This window comes from Schistocerca piceifrons, chromosome 9 (genome assembly GCF_021461385.2).
Source record: "Schistocerca piceifrons isolate TAMUIC-IGC-003096 chromosome 9, iqSchPice1.1, whole genome shotgun sequence".
NCBI lineage: Eukaryota > Metazoa > Arthropoda > Insecta > Orthoptera > Acrididae > Schistocerca > Schistocerca piceifrons.
In genome coordinates, this window is record NC_060146.1 from 98,589,913 (window position 1) to 98,611,277 (window position 21,365).

A 21,365-nucleotide genomic window follows, 5' to 3' on the forward strand; every position below is an offset into this window, starting at 1 on the left:
AAATTTATAAATTATATAAATCTGAAAAAAAACCAACATTACACTATAATACTGTATCACATTTTATATAGTAGTGTTTGAGGAACTGGCATATGCGTTTCCTAGTGGCGATCGAGGGAAACACTGTATGTAAACATATTGTAAGATACTGGCATGTTACTTATTTCATTATTTGTTTTTTAGTTTACGTCGATTTCATGGAAAGCTCTCAAATGTCTGTACAAATCCTTCCTGATTGTAAAATTGAAACCATATATTCCGCAGAGTGCCTTCAACAAATCACTATTCCCACTATAATCTGAAATAAAACGCAGATCATCAAAATTTTAAGAGGTCTTGTATATGTGTCAGTTAATTCTTATTAGAAAAACTACACAGTGAACGGTTAATTATATCGTACTTCGGGCCAGAGAACTTATACGTTGCGATTATCATAGCAATCTTATTTCTTAGCAACATTTTCGTGAATTCGGTGGTCTAGACAAAGATCTCTCTCCACAGCGCGAGGATCGTCACATGACCGATTTCAGATAAACTTCCTTCTCACGCTATTGCTATCGTATGACACTCACGCCAGATTGTATTTAAGAAATTTGTCAGTGGCCTCTATGGTGCTTCTCTGTCGATTACACCCGTGTTGGTCGTTGTTGATCTTTCGAGAAAAGAAAATTCACAATTTTGTTTTGTCATATCTATCAGCTCTCTTGCTTTTGTTTACAAATAGCTCACTGGGCAAACCATCGTCATCTCAGTAAGTTAATTATCCTCGTCAACGAAACATCTCATAAGAAATCATTTGCGGGTATACGAAAAATTAACACAAATGCCACATATTTCCCTGCATTCAAGGGGCGCTGACAACATAGGCCTAATCACACTACGTCGTGGCTGCGGTATATAAAATTTAATCGGACCATAATATTATCTTTGTACACTGCTCGTTATTTAAATGGCTTTACTATTGGTATTGTTTCCATTACATACAATTTTTTTTTAGGAAATGTTGATAATTGTACCATATTTCGGAAACAGGTTGAACAATCGGCAAAATACTTCACTATTATTCCGTTACCGCTACAGATATTTTTGGGATTTATGTCTTTAAAGCATAATTTCATGTTGTGTGAATTTCCTGTCATCAGTTATTTTTTGCTCTGTTGTCGAATTTGTTTATGATGCTCATGTTGGTGCAAAATAATCCAGCATGTAATCGATTACACCACGAAACATGGCGTAAGAAAATCGTATATGTTGGCACAGCTGAAGCAAAGATGAGTCACTTACTCACTTACCTCAGGCGAGGAAAGGAGTGCAGTTCAATTCTTGCTGTATCAGCTGTAGTTGCTGTTTGAGTGTTTGATAACCGAAAAACGCATTTGTAATGGCTGATGGTGAGTGTTTGCAAATAGTATTTTGTAAATAGTTTAGACGGCAGAGTCTGTTCAGTGATGCAGAACGCATTGCTAGTCGATTTAAAGTAGTATGCATCTGGTATTTTATGTAGCGTCAGTTGTAGTAGCGCGTTTCCCTAAACAGACGCCTGCATTTTGTGCACAGTATGTTAGCTGTGAAGCGGCATAGGTATACACGTGGTTTATTTCCGATTTAGGATAGTGGTAGAATTCTAGCACTACTACTTACATGTGTTCAGGACCGAAAGAGTTTAAGCACGATGCGGAACAGAAGTGTTACCCAGTGAAATAAAGATCGAGAAAATGAAGGTTTCCGTTTCGTATGCAGTTTAATATGAATTGCGTGAGCCATTTTACGTATACTGTCTTCCCACATGTTTGCCATGTTGAATCTGTAATATGGTTTTCATTCTAAATCGGGCCACCGGAAACAAGTGTAAGGCTACACTATTCTACCTAAATTTCATGCTTAAGTTTAGAGTTTCTGCTTCTGCTGTGGATATGCTACACATGTTACATATTTACTTGGCTATGCCACTCTATCCTTTCTCCATACCAGATAGAATTTCATTACCAAATTATGGATACAGTATAATCGGTAGATGATTTTGCAAAGAGGAGGCATCTTGTTCCATATACTATAGCTTGCTTCAGTTTTCTGCTGTAACAATACTGACAACTTTCAGAAAGTTCACGTTAGGCAGGAAATATTTGAAAATATTATCGTTTATAATCCATGGAGCAAAAATGAAACCAAATACATATGATGCGCAGTAAAATGAACACAACTATTCCTTTGAAAGAATTTCGGAACAAATCAGAAAAAACAGCTCTATGTAGTGTTACTAAATTTAATGTAAAAATATATGGCTATAGCTGTTAATTGCCACATACTTAAGGACATGTCATAACTGATACAGTTTTTGCTCTCTTGGAATTTTGCAGAATGAAGTAAGAATTATTATTTAAAATACACTGTTCGAAGTCTCACTGAAAATTAATGTTCTTTTTATCTTTTTCTCCAGGCAATGACTGTCCGTGCTGTAATTTACCAGAATGGCTGGAGATCTTTATGCGGTACAGTATGGTTATCCTATATATTCTATACAAGTTCTTAGTTAATTATTTTTTCGGTACTCATTTATTCTTACCGTAGGTTGTGCTTTAAATGTGGTACCTGTTCTTGAGTCCAACCAACAGTACTGGACCCCTGATTTGATGTGTGACATAATGTGGCATGTGACGTCTACATGCAGAAGCAGAACAGTCCACTTAACTGTCTTTGCTTATCTAGTAAATGACGTGGTTCAATGGTATAGTCTTCGAAGTGTCTTTTGTAGGCTCCTGCAAGTATCTGTAGTTTGTTATAGATGGCCAGATGTATTTTGTTTGTGTTTACAATATCATTTAAGTCTTGTGAAAAAGGGGGGGGGGAAGTGTCTGTTGTTCGTGATGTTTGATAGAAGCTCATAGATTTATTTGAGATGTTTGCTACATTTGTCGTCATTACGCTGTTCTCCTACCACCAGTAAAAGCATTCTTTACCTTTTTTGTTTTTGAGGATGTTGTTGTGACACAATGTACTGAAACCAGAGTTCTGGATTAGTTTGGATGAGTTATCAGTTGACCTATTTTGTTCCTTTTCCTCTTTTAGTGAAGACAATAATGTCACCTAGTCTGAGGTCTTGGCTATGTCAGGAGGTTGCTTGAGTTGATATTCCAGATCCAAACAATGGAATTAATGGTATTACCTGTAATGATATTTATTTGTAGTGTCATTTGTGTATGCGACAGGCTTGTATGTGGAATGAGTCACAGCTTCCTGTAAGTACTGGTGCATATATAACTGTAATATTAAGATGCTATGAGTCTGATGAGTAGTGTATAGAAACAATAGGATATTCAGCAGTATTTTTTTGTTTGCCACAGACAGTTGATAGGAATATTTCATAGTGTGTAGTATTTGAACATCACAATTTTTTTATTGTGCTGATAAGGTATAGATCTTTTCATACTGTAAAGTGGTATTGGGTAGTACTTCCTTAAATCAGCCTTTAGCAAGGATGTTTATTTCTTATGTCCTTGGTACAACCTGGCATGTGAGATGTTAGCATCTTGCCCCAGAATATTGTGCTGTAACATATTTGATGAAACAGGCTGACACCAAGATGCTGCAGCTACCAAAATGGGGGATCACTGTGTTACGACAATTTGTGTCTGGAGAACATTAAGTTACTGCATGTTAATAGTGGAATATTATTTTAGTGTAACGTGCATAGGAACCGTTACCACTTAAGTTACTTTAGGAGGTAATAGAATTTTTTCATTTCAGATTTTTACACTCTGTGTCAAAATCTAAATTACTCTGCGACCAAGCCACCCCAAATCTGTGTTTGTCTGTCAGCTGTAATGGATCCACTTGTGGTATGTATGGAGAATGAAGGTACAGTGTCCTATTTTTGCTTTGCAAGTGTTTGTTGTGCTATGAAATGGTGAATTTATATTTGTCTGCTTCCATTCTCCATCTGTTAGTTACTGTTTTCCATGTTTTGTGTGTTGTCTTTCTGTAGTATATTAATACAGTATTGGTTTTGCTGCTGAACCTCAGTGTAGTGAATCTGAGTGTGACTATTGTTAGAGCAGAATATTAGTGTTTTTCATATAGAGATCAATGTACATTGTGGATCTGGTGCACAAATTCACAATCTGCATTGACTTTGTGGAAAAATGCAAAACCAAAGCATTAATATTGTGGATAGTGCATTCATAGATTCTGCTCATGATGGAAAACTGCATTCCTGCTTCTCAGTTGATCCCAGTATTTTACCATGAGTTGTTCATGTTGTGTATGAATTAGGAGCTTTGAAAAGTTTTCTCCAATCCATGTGACACATAAAAATAATTAATTTTGCTATATCCCAGGGCTTAATTACGCCGGGTATGTCAGGTTTAAGCATTTACCTTGAGCTTAAATCATACTTTCTGTGCCCAGCTTCGCTTGAAAATAAATTTTGGGGGAAGGATTGTTCCTTGACAGAAGACAATATTTTTCTTTTTCATCCGAACGTGGTCTAGCGAAATTTAAGCATCAGGAATTTCATTTTCCATAATACCACATATTGATCATGTATACGCCTGAAGTAAAGTGCAGTTGATCTGTAGATTTTGGCGTCCACATTTCCACGACTCCATGAACTACTAACACACATTCTGTATGTGAAATGTTCAGATTATCTGCTGTCTTGTTTAATGTTCATGTATGAATAAAACATGGTGGAGCTGTTGAATATTTCATAAACAGTGACACTATGTATCTTTGGCTATAATTTATTATGCATGACAGGGTGGTAACCGCATAAATAGCAATGATACAAGAACATGAGCTGCACTTGCAACAAGGCAGTTACGTGGATGACAGTAAATGCAGTTACAAGAGTAGGGAATCCACTGATAGGGAAATGTCAATGAAGCTGCATGTTGGAAGTGTTTGTCTTGGATTTGTGATAATTTCAATTGTATTGTGGATATTAAGTGATTTGTCGTGTAAGGTACATACCAAACTATTGTTTTGAGCATGTTGAGTGCTGGGAAGGCAACTTGCCGTGGGGGGAAAAGACTTGATGCTGGTTATGCCTGCAGTGCATTGCCTCGAATCTGCAGGGTCCACCCAAACTTTAGAAAATTTTCCTTGTATTTTCTACACTTCATTAGAGCTACCTTCCCGTACCTAATGTAGTGATGTAGAAAATTGAATAAAGCTCTAATATGTAATGAGATATTTCTGACTTGCCAGCAGAACTTTCATGTATATTCGTGACACTTCAGTTTAATGCATGTAACTTGTCAGGATATAAACTTTCTTTTCCTGATAATCCTGCTGTCATAGTTAAATTTAGTGATAATTGCAGTCACAACTCCTCTGTGTATTATAATTTGTAAGTTTGAACAGGCAAATTTCACTGTAATTTCTAAAGTCTTGTTCGTTCTTTTCTTTTTTATTGCTCACTAAATCTAGAGAACTGCAACTGCATGGTACCACTTCTTAAACTGGGATATCCTTAAACTGAGTCGCCAGTTTTTACTACAAAATTTCTCTTTCCATTGCTGCACTGAAAAAACCTGCTTTGACAGTTAACATTGTTTTTGCAGTGTGCAGACCAGACCATGTATTCTGCAGAGCAGGCTGGAAGCCGTACATCCAGGATGTACTGCTGAGGGCTTGATGGAAGTCAGGTATGGTTTGTGTAATAGAATGGTTTATTAAGCTTGTGTGTGATGCTTTGTTTCATGTTTGCCTGATTGGTGGTGGTGGTTGTGGTGGTGGTGGTGGTGGTGGTGGTGGTTGTTAGTGTTTAACGTCCCGTCGACAACGAAGTCATTAGAGACGGAGCGCAAGCTCGGGTTAGGGAAGGGTTGGGAAGGAAATCGACCGTGCCCTTTCAAAGGAACCATCTTGGCATTTGCCTGAAACGATTTAGGGAAATCATGGAAAACCTAAATCAGGATTGCCGGAGACGGGATTGAACCGTCATCCTCCCGAATGCGAGTCCAGTGTGCTAACCACTGCGCCACTTCGCTCGGTCCTGATTGGCAGTGCTAATTATATTATGTGGCAATATAAAGTTATTTTCATTATGAGATAACTATTAATGAAACACTGAAATTGAGAAATAAGAAAAGCTTTGTTATTATGGGTAAGTTTTTTGCTATGGCTACAGTGAGTGATATGTGTACTCAGATAAGAAAACCTATTTCTACTCATGGAGGTAATTCTTTAGTGTTTGTGTATTGTTCAGTCACTTGTGAAACTGAGCTCTTAGCTGCAGAGTATACAGTCAGAACTCTTCAGTTCCAAAAATTGCTTCATTGTCCCACCGTTAAATTGCCAGTTACGACCTCCAGGTATTCTGGTACTTCCCAAAAGTGCTATACTGTGAGGAAGGCATTGTTCACTAAATTCTGGGAAGTTGGCATCTTCTAGGAGAACTGTCATCAAATGCTGTTTAGGGTGTGTTGATAATAAGGCAGGAAACATTCAACACTAGCTTCTCTTGTCAAAGACAAGATTTTAGCTCTAGCTCCTGATAATTTACTTTCATAAGTGGTATGCAAAAATGAAGATTGGTACAACGAATGTAACAGAACTATCTTTGTGATTAGTCTGTTGGGGTATATTTAGAGAATTGTAGCTTTGTGTAGCACCAGTGAGATGTGCATAAGGGTTTACATTTTTATAATCTTGTGGTAGGTTTGATGTTGTATATTGCAGTAGATGGGACTATCTTTCAGAAGAGGATTTGTAGTTGGTGCATTTGCCATGTGTGAAGGACACTGAAAACTATTGAAGTTGGCTGTACTAAGCTACTTATCTGTTTTACATGCTCAGTTAATGTGGGTATACATTTGTTGTTTAGGTGTAAATATCCTTTCTGATGTTTCTCAATGTGTTAGTTTTCAGAACTGAGCATACAATTGATTATCCAGATGACCTGATAATTATAATATATGGTACGCCCTTGTTTAAATGAATTTAAAATGTTTTTTATTCACTTTTCATTGGCATTTGTTGATGTACTAGGTATCAGCCAGGGTGGCACTTGGGTGGTGTAATGTAGGTCAGTTCTCTCACCCCCTCACCTTCCCTTAGGTTCTAAAAAGCAGACGGAAGTCTTTGGGGTAGCCTGACTTGGTCTGTGATTCTAAGCTCACACCGTTGGCACAGTATTATTTCGGCTATAAGGGCTGTTTGGGTAACATTGGATGAAGTAATGACATTCAAACCCATACCTGTCCTTCAGAGTATTCATGTGGCAGTACTGTGCCTAATTTGTGCTGTTTCTGGCATAATTTTGCAGTTTTTGTGCTACACAGTAACCAGCATTTCGTTGTGTCATTACTGCATGGAAGTATCTGCAAAGAGAGCAGTGATTTGCGTTGGTTATTATTACTATTTCATTTGAGAGGTAGTCGTATATGAGGGATATGAATTTTTTCACAGGCTTAAAGATAACGACAGAAGGGGTGAAATAGTATTGGAACAACAGACTGCGTCACCCAAAGCATGTGGCGTTCCACTACAAATTGTACTGAGAAGCTTAGCAGAAGTACGGGCATGTGGTCAATAAGTATGTTTCTGTCTTCAGAAAGATTCTGATGAAAAACTGTCACTTATTTTGACGATTTCCAGCAGTTTATCGTTCATCGTGCTGGTTGGAATTTTATGAATATTGCTTGTTTTCTGAGGCAAAAGGTGGCACATGTTTCAGTACAGTAACACTGGTACAGAAAGTGCAAGGCTAGAAAGGCTGGTTTTGATTCAGAGTTTCTGATGTTACAGTAGCTAGGGCTAGTTTTCAGAAAAGACAAAATGTCAAGGAAGATCTTCACTTTGGCTCAATCAAAAAGATGATGCCAGAAAACACATTTGACAAGATTCAGAAGGCAATGGCAGGATGAAAGCAGTGTCTGGCAAAGAAAACTTCAGTGGGATAATCTGAATATCACTTTAGGCTAATACTTGCATCCTGGAAATCCAGTTATCATGAAGGGAATAGTGATGTGTAGGAACATGGGGTCGAAATTCATATGGTTCATAACAGAATAGTGTTGTTATGGATAACACGAGTTACCATCCACAAAAACAGTAGAAACTTCCTAAAGGACAATTATTTCTATTAACCCAATAGCATTCAGTTTATTATTAATTGACATGTATTCTTAATTTCTGGAAAACAGTATTCTGGTGGTCCAATTTATGGAAATACGAGGAAATTTAATTTACTAAGGGCAAAAAAGAAAAAAAATTTTGGGCCATTCTCATTTTAGGATGCTGAGCGCTTGGCAGTTTTCACCTTACACTGCTTTGTGAGAAAATGGGTAGTATAAGGAAATTGATAATAGTAAACTGATAACATTTCACTATTATTGTTTATTTTACAATAACTCGCGTTTATAAAAGATTTAACCCATCATCTTTCCAAAATGAAAATTTAATTATGGCCAAATACTATGTTTGGAAAACATTTGGTATGGAGCATAACATTCCACTCACCACAATATGTTCTAGGCTTTCCTTTACAATTCTCAGACTGACATAATCTTTGCTTTTCTCATTTCTCGGACACAGTTTCTGGTTGTATCGTGCTGGGACATGTCACAGGATTCATAGGTGTTCCATTAGTTGACATTTGATATGTTCTGTCAATTTGTTTTCTGAACCCTTTCACTGGGAGAAGTTCCTTCGTTGCACCTCTTGGAAACCAGTTGTGCATTTGTAACCATCATATCTACAATTGTTGTAAAGACAAAAAATTATCAGTATCACTATTAACCATGTATTGCGATTGCATGTTTCTCTTTTAGACATCAGTGAAGAATGGCAACTCCATGATATTCTTGTGTGTTCAGTGCATGTTGTTGTGGAATACTGAGCTTCTGTTTCTGGGATGAATTCCAATGTTAGACTTTGACCGTGGGGGTACAAGGTCAAAATCATTTGCTAGTACAACATACTCCTTATCATTCCATTTTGTGACAAAGATTTTGGTCTCTCTATTAAATCTGAACTCGAAACCTTCCATCCCCACCTTTCTTTTTCGTTATCTCGTGATAAGGTTGACGTTGTTGTTCTGCTTTCTCTTACGGTTGCACATGCACAGAAGCCTAGTCCCTACTGTTAGATGAGGTCATGACTAATAATTAGTGATAATGGACAACATATCCAAAAGTACTTTGGAACTCAGTGGTAGATCCTCATTGTCATCATTCTGGTCCTTCACAGTGTATAGTAAGAAAATGTAAGGCCCGTAGTTTACATCCAAAGTTTGTGGACTTGAGTCTGATAAACTGCTTTATAAGATGTTTCCCATATTGAAATGTAATTCAGGTTTCAGTTAAAGATACCTATTATGAATCAAAGAATCTTTCACTGTTTGAACACCAAGGTCATCATCCTCAGACCAATAATTTCTTTCACTGCATAATTTGATGGCCAGTAAAGATCGACAACACAACATATTCACGAATTTCATTAGGTACAACTGTAGAATGAAATTTATTTTTACATTTCCCAACATATCTTGAGTTTCCTCTCCAGTGATGCTTACTGTTGTTCAAACAGCTGTATGGTACTGCTCATTTACATCCAGATCTGCTTCTATTTCTTCATAAAATCAGATTATGCTGCCTATTCAACCATTCCCAAAATCTGGTGTGCCATGTGAAAGAAGTCTGGGAAGAACAAAATACAGAACATTTATCAAGGAAGTGCCCAGTGTTGGCAGATGAGGACAGCAGGCTTTGATGCACTGGAACACAAAATACAATAAAGTATTTTGGCCTACACACACTACTACAGTATTGCTTTTGCAGCAACCAGAAAGTGACAGTGATCTTACCATAGGTGCTGCCTCACTAATAAAAATAGAAATAAGCAGCAGGTTCTGAGAAAGTCCACTCTTTTTAACAGTCTTGAACTGAATAACTGTATGGGAGATGTAACATAAGCACTCATTGTCAAAGGAAACCTCACCTTACCACAATGACGGCACACTTTGTTGGAAGCAGCGTACACTTTAATTGAGGGCAATGGCCACAGAAGGGTTAAACATTGTTCATTCCTCTCCTGAAAGCCTTTCCTGTTGTCTTTCCTTTCCTCTCTTCCCAAAACATACATAAATATCTGGCAGACGGTCCATTGTACATACATAGCCTGTGTTGCTGTCACGTTTGTTGAAGACCCTGGTTTTGTACTAAGATTAATATTGATGTGAAAATCTAAAGAATGCTAAACATTCACATAATCAAAGCTGATGTAATTTATAATTTAACAGACTAGTAGTGATAAAATGTATTGTTTGCAGTGTGCCTTCCAATAACGTAAGGGAGAAAATCTAATGCTGCATAAATTACATCCGTTCATGAATTTTTTTTTTCCACACTTATCCATTTTCACAGTGTACTTCCAAATTTTTTTTCAACCTTAGGTGCACCGTCTCAGAAGATTGCCATAGTGCAGTGTTTGCCAGTTCAGCTTACTAAAATATTGGTGTAGTGAGAAATCGTAAAGAATGCATACAGTTCCTGCTTTCGTTTTCACCTTTAATATGGGGTCACTTTTGTGAAACGTGAAAGCAGCTATGAATACATTCAAACTGCAAAACAAAGGCAGTTAGAATCATGTTTGGATGAAAACCTACTATTGTGTAAAACTATGAAAAAGATTTCTGGTATTCCTCCTTTACCATGTACCTACATTACAGAAAATAAAAGTAGAAGGGAAGCACAGTATATTCAAAAAACGTATCACCACCGCTTTACCAGGCAAAGAAGAAAATTATACATCACTCACATCAGATTTGCAGCATTGCTGCTTTCGCACCATTCGAAAATATCTAATTTTATGAAATGTACAGTGGGCACACATCATAAATGAAGTGTTATTTGCAGTATTAATGTACGCATAAACTGCTTTCACTTGTGTAAACTACTTACCGGTAGACTTTTCCAGTGTCGTATGCATAAGCTGCTTTTGTAGGAAATGGGATCAAACTAGCACAATAGTGGTTTTTATGAGTACAAAACAGCCCTCAACTGGTCTTCATTTGTTTTGAATTGCAGTATTAAGGTAAACTGTTTTCCTGGACAAATAGCCTGTTGTGGCTGTGTGTGCTCTAATCCTCGTGCTTATTGCTGTGTTGGCAGAAGAGCCAACACCGTGTTGCTAGAGGAGGCCAAAATGCATGCGTTTAATTACACGCAGTCTGGCGTGAGGTCTGGAGCAGGTCAGAGAAATAAGACTAGCAAAACAGGAGGTAACTGGTAGAATACTTAACTTTAATCCACAAATGGTGAACATCTCTCTTGACTGTACATAATTTCCATCTCAATATAAACTGGTAATGGATCCTTGCTAGGTTGTAGCAAATGACGTAGCTGAAGGCTATGCTAACTATCGTCTCGGCAAATGAGAGCGTAATTGTCAGTGTAGCATCGCTAGCAAAGTCGGCTGTACAACTGGGGCGAGTGCTAGGACGTCTCTCTAGACATGCTGTGTGGTGGCGCTCGGTCTGCAATCACTGATAGTGGCGAAATGCGGGTCCGACGTATACTAACGGACCGCGGCCGATTTAAAGGCTCCCACGTAGCAAGTGTGGTGTCTGGCGGTGACACCACACTTATATTGGCAAACTTCATTTTATGGAGTCATTCAATATCTTTTATGTTTATTATGTAAATTGAAGGAGAGGGGAGAAAGGGAGGGAAAGGAATATTGAAATGCGCTGCATCAGGACTCTACGCAGTTTCAATGGCGATGAGTGAATGTGAGTGCCGGCCTGTGATTCGAAGTTGGGAACCACAGGGCCACACAGACACAATGTTTATCGCAGCTATCTTGGCACGCCTCTTCCTACCTTGTGCCACCTGTCTACAGTCCCTGTTCATTTCCTCCATGCTCACTACTTTTTGATTCCTGAAGGGGATAGGACACTGAATGTGGTGGATCTATTGCCCATTGGGGCAAATCAGTTATGATTGTGTGGTGTGTGTTCCTTTGAACATGTCTGAAGGAACAGACACTGTGGATTTGTGTAATTTTATATTTGTATTGGTTGGTGTGCCACGTATTGTGCCTAGAGTGATGCTGTCTGCCCACTCTTAATTTAGTTTCATTCCTATTGTGGTCAGCACAATTGAGGCTGTTACCAAGGAATGATCACACAAATGTAATGGTTTGTTTGTGTCCAATTTTGTGTGACCCTCAGCATAGATATTTTTCCAAATCGTGGAATTGCTTGTGTAGACAAAAATCAGCTGATCTTGGAGAAAAGGAATTGTTAGATGGTGGTTAGCTTCCCCTTATCTAATGTAATAGTTGAATCCCTGCTTATCTGTTGAAGTATTCCTTATTCACGTCCAAGAACTGATGACACAGCTTCATGCTCAGAAATCATTACAGCTATCTTATCATCATAATGAATGGTGCAGGAAATGTCTGCATACAATCTGAAGTTGTATTTGTCTATATTCATGCATCGACTATGTATCGATTTTTATAACTACCTGTATCTGTCCAACTGTTGAAATCCTGTGGCATGTGAGACAATGGTGTGAATTGCTATTATATTTATCTTGACTTTGCTATCTTTGTTTCCCTATTACAGATGTAAGTAGTTGCTTGATTGTATGTTAAAATATGTTCATTTCACCATTTTGACTGTAATGATACTTCCTAATGTAACACAAATATTTCAATTGCAGTGCAAGAGAGACACAAAAATATTTCCTGAATCCAGAGGCGCCAATTTTCGTGAGGTACGGTATACTCATGTTTGATATAATTAAATCTCTTCTTTTCCACCTAGTACTCATACTAGATGCTGTGCTAGTCTTCAAATGTAATTGTAGTGTGTCAACTGCCAAATAGAATTTTCTGTTGATAAACTGTCTCAAATTAATATCAGCAACTTTTATATCTTTACAGTGCACTCAGCGAGACAGGTCCACATCCTGTGGACCTTTATCCCGTGTCCAACTTAAATCCATGGGCACCGGTGTTCCACGGGTAAAGTATAATTGTGTTCAATGCATCATTGATAGTTGCTCATCTAACAGTACCCCTATTATTTCAGTAAAATAACTGAACTAGAAAGTGACATTTCAAGTTAGGCACTGATAATTCAGACATTGGGACTTGGGATGAGGTGTAAATGTGAAAGACCATTTTAACAAGCAACCCATATTTCAGAAGTGGGACATGAGATACAAAAGGAGACAGTTGTGACAGGCGAGTCAGTGACTGGCAGATGTGATTATACTGCTGATGTTGCAGCTTACTGGGCCCATTTGATACGTGACCATTATTGTTGGTGTGAGTGCATATACAACTGAGAGCTTGGAACCCGAGGAACAGAGGGGCAGTTTTATCATTCTGCCACACTGTTCTAAACCTGTACTGAGGGTGGTGGGACTGTCAACTCAACGCTGGTCACTGACAATACCTATATTAGCCTTATTTGATATATGGCTGTTTAACTGAACGAGTAGTTGCTGCTTCTCCTTCGTAGCTTAATACCTCCAATTCCGCTCCACCACAGTGAGACAGTGTTTGAGACTGATCTGAGATACCAGTGGGATTCATAAATTTAGTACACATTACCTCTTTGCACTTCATTAATAATTTATTATCTGCGCTGCATGGTGATGTTACATTAATGTATCATGTACAATGTGTCTCGTGTCATATGAAAAGCCTATAATCATCATTAACGTGAATGAGTTAATGGATGGGAGTCATTAGATTTCAGTAAATTGCTCTGTCTTCAAATCATAGTTTTTTTAAGACTACAACTGATAAGTGGTTGCTAGTTTTATCAAGAAATTGTGAGATAAAACATGCACTAAAAAGGGCCTGGTCATTCTTAAAATGCGTCCTGCTTCATTACAGACTGTATGATGGATGGCTAATAAAATGGTTTAGTACTGACGCTTATGCAGTATGTGAGGATACATAGGGTGCCCAAAATAAATGTGGACTGGAAACTAAATCAGGCTGAAATCAAATACATTGACCTAGTCAATGAATGTTACATAGAACATGCCAGAAATTGGCACTGTTTTGAAAATGCTACCAAACTGGTATCACAAAACTTTAGTCGGGATGGTTTTATTTTAGACAGCCTTTAGCCTAGTAATAGTCTTGCGATCACCTGCTGTCATATTCTGCTGTAAATAGTGTGCTGCTATGGCAGACTGTTGCCAGTAAGTGTGCCTCAGTAAATACAGTTAGCAGAGTGTATATCCTCCAAATTCAAATGGCACAGAATACTCACCCAAACATATTAGTGCTATCTTTTCCACATGTTAGACATATCAAAATTACAGTCACTAATTTGCTTCAGCCTTATCCTGTCCCCCAGGATGATGGAATTATATAAAAAGTGAAACATAAGGTATAGTTATTGGTGGATACTGATTTGATGGCAGTTGAAGTAACAAGTGTAATGTTGCAGTTAAAATGTGGCATCTGTCGGTGTAAAAAGGATTTTGGATTCTCCACCCACACTGAAGCAGAGAGGATGTGGCTGAATCTATACATCATGAGGGATTTTTGCCACCTTATCTAATGCACATGTGAAAGGGAAGTACTGACGAAGGATGTTAATCCTGAACACATACGGTAAGAATTAAATTAATATGATGTTGATTTTTGCCCACGATTAGTATTATCATTTTTGTCTTGCAAATAATGATGCTTCACACATCATGACTAAATGTAGTTCAGAATTACAGTTACATGAATATATAAATAAAAGAAGTGATTATCTGTATGTTACATAATGTTTAGCTTCCAGGTACTGTTACACACTGAATTAAAGATTTTCTTTGAAAACAGCCATATTTTGTTTCATCTGTATGTACAATGGCAGATTACTGTGTAGGAAGCATGTTAGATTTATGGTTTCTGTTGATCAATTTTAGCAGATGTGCTTCAGCATGATTACAAGTTTCCCTTGTGTTAAAATCATAAGTATGTGTTTAATAATGCAGCACACTTAGTTTTTACATAAATATTGGTTTCCTTTAAGTGCAGTGATTATACTGTTTATTCTTTAGTAAAATTGCATTTAGGTTGTTGGTGGCCATAGCATTGTGTTCTGATGTTAGTAACAACTATCTTGACAAGCAATGAGAACTGAATCTGATGAATCAGGAGTCACTTGTCAGTAACTAACCTGAATGCTCATACCTATATTTAATAGTTTGTCAGTGAAGTTAGCTGGTTTTTGTTCCATTAGATTAGAATTTGACTAAGGTGTCAGAATTTGAGGCAAAATCAGAAATAAGAAGTGCCAGTACATTATTGCAATGATGAACATCTCTCTCCAGCTGCACTACATGTCAAGGTATTAGAACTCGCACATTTTCTTGTTGACTTGTTGGCTCTCGGTAACTCAACCAAAGTGTTACATTCAAACGTAACATAGGCCTCTGGCTATGGTACTGGTCAGTCTGTCAGCACTATCTTCTTAACAAAGTACATGAAACATTAACCACATTTGTGATTCCTAATATCCAGATAAGCAAAAATTACTCTGGTGCTCTGCATATCAAAAAGAAATGTAATTAATTTGTGTGTTCCACTGAAGGAAACTCTTCTCATTGGCTCTTGAATACAATCACCTGTTTGGCTCTGACCGACATTCACAATTTGCCAACATCTGCATGCATTGCGGGAGCTGCTGACACTGAAAGTGCCCTTTAGCCTTAATGTTTAGTTCCATAAATCTGTCTGTAAGAATATTTAAGAAGTCATATTTTAGTATATCTTACTGCTTTCTTTTTTACCTTCACTTACACTTGTATGTGTGTATTTGCAGAACTTCCACAGGCCACAATACCATAAAATAGTTGTGAATCAAGTAGCCCATGGTGTGCTGTTAGTAGCATCCATGTGTATGCTGTAGTGACATTTTGTCATCAGAAACGTTGTTGAACTCAATTCACGGCAGATGTTATTTATTATTGTCCCATCTCAAGTACATATCCATAACCACACCCTGGAATTCTTTTAGTTCTAAACAACTTTTCAAATTGTTTTGGTAGCATGTATTTGTTTACATGTGGATATGTTAATATTTTTTAAAAGATAAATATTATTGAAGTGACTGTTCCCAGTTTCATATTTTGAGAATGTTTTGAGTGTAAGTCGACTGTTAAACTGTAATTACAAGAAGTGAAGCATTTCCACCTACTTTGAGGCACATCATTTGCATGTAAAAAAAGGAAGGTAGTGGGTAAAATACTCTCACACATTCTTGGGAAATTACTGAAAAATGATTAAACTGATTCTTGTGTTACAATGTTGATTGAGCTAATATACAAAAGCAGAGTGTTGCATAGATAGAATTAGGGTACATTTTAATTGTCCATCATTAATTTCCGGATGTCAATTTGATGTACTGACTCACTCCACGACTGGGAGATTTGCTCTTCATTTTCGTCCTACACTGCCATATGTGTAAGACAAGGAATGAAAGAAATTCAAAATTATTATGGAAAGCATAGATTGCTATTCACTATAAAGATGACAAACTGATTTCCAGGCAGGCACGATGAAAAGACTATTACATATAAGCTTTCAGTCAAAGCATTCATCAGAAAAGAAAAATGTGCACTCATTCACCGTAGACGTGTGTACACATGATTGCTATCTCTGAACTTTTTTGCAGTAGACTCTTTCATACATGCTGTTTGTGAAAGGATTTTTTCTGTTGATAGCTTCGTATTCTAGAAATGAAATGGAGCAAAGAGGCATTAAGTGTCCTAAATCAGGCATACAGTGAGGAAAGGTGTATGCATGACCCACTGTATCATAATAAGGTAGTAGAAAATCATTTCTTTCAGAGTAGTATGTGTGTAATGTTACATGGTGATTTTTCGATTTGTATCGTAATACGTTATCTAATGAAAGTTCATATTTGATTTGGTTGCATCTCGTCCTTTATTTCAGCATGCTAGAAAAAAGTAACTGGCAGTGAAAGGGAGAAAGTCATTGCAGTTTCACCTAGTGTGACAGGTGACTGCGAAACTGAGTAGCACCCACACATACATAGTCCAAACGTGGAAGAATAGCACAAGTACACCTTTAAGTACTGGTTCTTTAAAGTGTTGCAATTTGCAGTGCATATATCCGCAACAACTTTTGAAATAGTATGCTGTGCTATTCTGTGGCTAAAAACTAGACTCTCATGCTTCCCCAGTCGCCAGTAAACATAATGTTAAATCCAGCCTGCAACATAACAGGACATTTACCGGTATTTTATTCATGATTTAGGTTGCTATAATCACAAAATGTATAAACATATGGTTTAATTCTTATTTTTGAGAATATGAGACAGCCTTCCTTGTGACTGTCACACTTGGTAATTCCATCTTCTATTATAGACAGCAGCTTCTCGAAACAGGCCATGTCCATCCTCACGAAGCCCTGAAATTCATGTGGGTCTTTGACCCTCAGTTCTTTCATAAGTAGTGAGTGTAATCACCTTCCTTTGTTCCTTCCTTTCAGCCAGGATCGAACTCGATGACATTTGGCATTTTATTTTCGTCATTGTTCTGCCCTAATCCGAAGATTTACTGTCAGTACCAGGGCATTAGCTCCAAACGCAGATGGGTACTCCATGTGCAAAATGTTGTATAAATACATATACCTGTGCAACTGAGTGTCATAATATAAATATAACTGTGGAGTCTTTCATTCAGAACAGCAGTAACTTACATAAGAGAATATCAGTTACTTAATAAGTAATGATATTCATTTTCTTATGAATAATTGAAACGGATGACATTCCAATATGTCACACAATCCACCTTTGTTTTGTGCAGTAGAACGAGTGACTACAAGAGATAAGACAGTTCTGTTCACGTTTCTGGCGTTACCATTGTTTACTGCCCATGCACACCAGGTATATCTCACGTGGATGGTGAAATGGGTCTTTTTGAACCTGCCTGTAGTTACAGATAGGCACACTTGGGGCATTGGTGCACAGGTCTACGGTTTAGGCACATTGTGTAATATGGACTTGGCTGTCTTTTGTGAAGGAGGTTTTGGCTGAAAGCTGATACGTCAGTCTATCCATCATGTCTGTCTGGTTGTCAGTAGTTCACCTTCACAGTGAGTACCAATGTATCCTTTCCATAATAATGTTTATAATCTGACCAATATTTCCACTGTTTAAATAAATTAAAAATTTGAATAGATACTTGTAATAGTGCTGTTCACTTTTCTTTCCACACATGTTCATTTTCCATGGATAATTTATACCAGCCCCTTTCCCCAGTACACAGTCAAGGAGAATATCTAGTAGTATATGTTGTGGCATACACAATGGCCACTGAATAGTCAAGAAATATGCCACAAACCTAATGCCTTAGTTACAAAAACTAAACAGACAGCTGTTGTTGTTCTGGTAGATCTAAAATTCCTAAAGCCATGCTGGGCATATTTCTCCTATAAAATGTTCAAAAATGAAAGTAACTAAAACAAACAACTATTGGCACTTGAAAGCTTACTGGATATTATGAGCAGAATGTGACTTAAAAAGAATTGGTATCCCAGTGAATCGTATGTATGTATGTATGGTACACAAGTTCATTATGCTTCTCTTTCTGACAAACTGTAAGTGGCATGTGTAACTGTTGTCACAGATGACCTTGTCATATAATCCATGTCTGATGCTGGCAAGTTCTTGTCCACCCTCGTGATCTGTTCCTGTTCGTTAGATTTAACTAGCAGAGGCACTTCCTGAACGTCCTTCTCAAGCAATGTAGCTGAGGCTTCCTGAATGATGAAATCGTGATTGACAGGTTGTCATAATGATGCACTACAGCAAACTACATGCTTATTTGCAATGGAGTACTTACAGAGCCTTTATTTTGGAGAAGTAAACTTCTCGTTATCAGCCATCTTAGTGTTAAGTTGATACAGCAGTTGTGAGGGAGAGGAGAAGTGTAAAATTACATCTTGTGTAACATCAACCACAGTGAACTCCATGGATGTATTTCACATGCCAGAATGGCTTCTGTTTGTTCCAGTGACAGTGCAAGCTATTGACATGTCTGGTTCTTGCCCCAATGACCCAGTGTCAAAAACTCCATTCCCTGTGCTACCCTGAATTGGATACATGGAGAGCTCTCAATCTTGCATCGTGTAATGGAGTAATTTTCCAACAATGTAGTGGTACGAAAATCGTATTTTTGGCCAATACTGTACATTCCTGGCTAATGCACCAATGCCTTCATGGAAAGGGAAGTATTAAATTTGAGAGGCAAGTGCTACTAAGGTCTGAATACATTACGTTTACAACAGGTTGCAAAGATAGGTATCAAGAGACAGTTTGAAAGATCTTTCAGATGATGTTAGCAAATTCGTAATTAAGATATGGTATGGTACTCAAATATTGACGTATACACTCATAATTTGCTAAATGCTAGTTATTAAGCATATTATACTACTTCAATTCTTGCGATACATATTTGACTTTATCCATAAAATGTATGTTGTGTACAGATCCAATGGAAAATAAATAAATAGAGAAAGAAAATAAGCTACTGCGTATGCCAGGAGAAGCAGCATTGGTATCTTTCTCTGTCTGAGTAAATTATTTTCCTGACAGGATCCAGATCTATTGTAATCAAGAAGCTAGGTGCAACTGAAACTACACACTCCTTGTGATAGGAGACAATGTAGCCAATGTGGATGGCTCATTATTGCTGTGACCCGTAAATATAGATTCTTTTGAAACTGAAACTGACGATGATTACACGCTGATAAAATGATTAGTAAGCATGAACTTCATAAACAAAAATGTTACTGTGGTGAATACTAAAAGAATTTTCACAAAGACAGATGTTAACATTTTACGTGACTGACCCAAGATGAGGCTAGAAGGGTTACAGAGACACAAGAGATGTTGCAGGAAGAGTTCTCACCCGTGAAATTATGAAAAGCTGGTATTGGTGGGTAGAATCCACTTGGCGGAGACTGTGAAGCAGTCCTTGAAATGAAAGAGGTTCTGTTGGCCGCATGCTCACAACTGAGTGGTCCAGCTGTTTCTTGGCCATAGTTTGTTGGTGACCATTCATGCAGACAGCTTGTTGGTTGTCATGTCGCCATAGAATATCCTTACCCTCCTATCTCCTTTCCAGTTCCCACTACAGCATTAAACAGCACTCTTCCACAAGTACGCACAGTCTTCTTTCTTCTCCTTTACTGTTGCCCCCGCTCCTGCCCCACCCTGCCCTGCTCCCAGTCTAACCTCCTAACTGCACCACTCATCTCTACTATAAGGTGAGTAGCAACATCCTTTTCATAAAATTGTCAATATACCATCCTGGATTTTGCATTGTTAAATACAGATGAGCAGCTCATTACCTCAAAAACACTTTCTGGCTCATCTTGATAAATGGTAGGGATTGGCAAAAGGCATGTCAGTCTTTACAAAAGAAACATTATCTGTTCTGAAGTTGTGTACATGTTCCAGGTTTTAGATTACAAATATTATGTATGTGAAATCTACTTAGCCTGGAAAATTTCACACTGATCTTCTTGAAGACGACTTTGGAAAGCAGACATTTGGCTGCGTCACATTGACATGTATCAATCAGGCAAATACTTTAAGCACAGAAAAAACTGATTTTCTACATTTTTGAAGATCGTGAAGAAATCTGTGATAGTTAGAACATCCAAAGTAAATTATTTCTGTGTTTCATAACCTTAGAAGGGATACACACTATTTTCTCACTGTTCTGCCTCTCCCGGTGTATCAGATTTTGACACTAATGGTGTTAACAGCTACTTACCATTGATCATGTACCTCAGTGGCTGCAAGAAAACTGAAATGCAATGTGTGCTAGAATAGTCTAGTTTTTCACAAAGTAATGAATGACGAGGAGTTTGTTTTACATATAAGGTACTCAGATAGATGTAGCCTACTTGACATACGGTCATTTGTTATTAAGGTTGTTATGTAGGCTACAGCTATATCACTTTTTCAAACTTGTTCATTTTTAATCTGAAAATCCCATATTGCAGGAGTATAGCCAAACACAAGCACTGAGGGATTGATATTGTGTAATTTGTCATCAAATTTTGAGCAGCCTAATTTGTGCCACCATCAAATGATTGAAAACATTCTGAAAATTATTCTGTGTTTCAACAAATTTGTTACTGGTGTAATAAAACACACACACACACACACACACACACACACACACACACCAGGCACTCAGTCAAAATGTAGCAAGAAGAGAAAGCTGGAAACTTTAAATAAGTGACAATCCTTTTTTTGTTCAGACAGTTCGGACTTAAGAGGATTACTATTACCTAATTTTTCCTATAATCGTGTGATTACTTGGTCAGTGATTTGCACCATAAGCTGTTCCACCAGAGAT

General features: G+C 37.6%; 1 long non-coding RNA gene across 1 annotated transcript; it reads left to right on the forward strand.

Annotated features, from left to right (window-relative positions):
* Positions 1–1,299: 1,299 nt before the first annotated feature.
* LOC124717159 lies at positions 1,300–19,271 on the forward strand. Its single transcript, XR_007005712.1, has 8 exons — positions 1,300–1,391; positions 2,438–2,489; positions 3,745–3,836; positions 5,562–5,645; positions 12,672–12,725; positions 12,895–12,975; positions 14,423–14,589; positions 19,008–19,271. It is a non-coding gene; the product is annotated as an uncharacterized LOC124717159 (long non-coding RNA).
* Positions 19,272–21,365: the final 2,094 nt, after the last annotated feature.